General features: G+C 37.3%; 1 pseudogene; it reads left to right on the top strand.

The window, feature by feature from the left end:
• Nucleotides 1–5: 5 nt before the first annotated feature.
• On the top strand, nucleotides 6–617 carry LOC102812980 (annotated as a pseudogene).
• Nucleotides 618–1795: the final 1178 nt, after the last annotated feature.

Raw genomic sequence — 1795 nt, 5'->3', positions numbered from 1 at the left:
TTCTTTTTCTGGGAGCAACTCTTTTCTTCCTTATGGTTGTGTTATCCCTGGACCAGTACCTGGCCATTTGCAGACCTCTATATTACGCCACCATTACGAACCAGAAGATGGGTTTCCTCCTGGTTTAGCTTTGGGATTCGTCCTCATGATAGTTCCAGTTATAATGCTTTCCCCATTATCCTTCTGCTGCTATAATGTCATCCCTCACTTCTTCCGTGATTTGGGGCCCTTGACTAATCTGTCTTGTTCTGATACCCGCTCTATTGAAAAGTTGACCTTGAGCCTGGCTTTGTTCATCCTTTTGACGTCCTTTATTATAACCATCAGTGCGTACAGCACATAGTATCACAATTGTCCATCTTCCATCAGTCAAAGAACGCCAAAAGGCTTTCTCCACCTGCTCATCTCACCTCATGGTCCTCACTCTGATGTACGGCAGTTGTATCTTTATATATGCAAAACCAAAACAAACCAAGAGGCTGGACTTCAACAGAGAGGCCGCTCTTGTGAACACTGTGGTGACCCCAATGCTGAATCCTGTCATCTACACTCTGCGGAACAAGCAGTTCCATCAGGCTCTGAAGGGTATTCTGTCCAGGCTGAAATTGCAGAAGTAGAATCATCTCTCAGAGAAGGGACGCACTTTCTCCTTCATCTAATTCAATACCCTCCTAATTCTGGAGTCTCCTACATTGACATACAAGTGTGGTTTTTAAGAATCTGCCCCCCCTTTATTTTCTACAATAGTCAATTTAACTTATAATGAATGAATTAGACTATTTGATGGCCTTAAGATTTCTCTTATATTGAGATGAAAATATCTTCTGGGGTTATATTCATTGGTTTTAGATGAATTGGATTTAACTGGTTTTAAATGAAGAGCCTCTTATGCATTAATCTGTTTGATGCGTTTGGAATACGAAAGTTAGGAAGATGCAGTGTCTGAATCAACTTTTGGTAAGTACAAAGAGGTAGAGAACAAAACGCACAAACATTAGGCATATCATATTAATTCAATGATAGATGCAACATGGTCGCTCTTTTGTATTTAATTTTAAAGAACACTTATGTATAAACAACTGTCCTCATAACTAATAAAATTTCTTAAAAGAAATCAATACAAATAGTTCCAATGCAGTATTCTCTATAAAACAGAAACATTTTCTATTTAAAGTTCTCATTTCCATTATCATGAAAAAATTTAGAAATGTCTCTTGCTGAAATTTAAAGTCTTCATTGGTTGGCTAGGGTGAATTCAGTACGAAAGCATTGAAAATGAAGGACCACAGAGAGAAAGAGAAAGAACAGAACATAAACTGAATAGACAAGACTAGTTCTCTACTACAGAAAATTGAAAGGAATTGGATAAAATATAATCGGAGACTGGAAGAAGCTGACTGTAATTCAAAAAGTCTCCAAAATGCTTCAGGGTTTCTGTGAACAATGGCCTTCATTTATGGCCTGAGATGTTTGGATGTGATAATTTCTGGATTGCCATTTTAGTATTAACATAAAATGACACTATTGTAATCCTAATCTAAAACATGAGACAAAAGACATAATACCATATAAATACCATTTTAGCACGTGGTAGAGAAAAGGATGGAATGTTTTAAAGGAAGAATTGACATTAGGACTATAATTTATATTATTCAAGATTTGAAAGGAAATTTGTTGTTTTGTTAAGTGCATCATAGCAACCCTGCATAGGGCTGCTGAGTTTGAACCGCTGACCTTGAGGTTCAAACTGACCTTGCAGTTCAGTGCTTATCCTATAGTGCCACACCAGGAAATT

Source organism: Chrysochloris asiatica, unplaced genomic scaffold (assembly GCF_000296735.1).
Source record: "Chrysochloris asiatica unplaced genomic scaffold, ChrAsi1.0 scaffold00020, whole genome shotgun sequence".
Lineage (NCBI taxonomy): Eukaryota > Metazoa > Chordata > Mammalia > Afrosoricida > Chrysochloridae > Chrysochloris > Chrysochloris asiatica.
The sequence above is the reverse complement of the archived record's forward strand: the minus strand, read 5'-3'. Positions and strand labels throughout refer to the sequence as shown.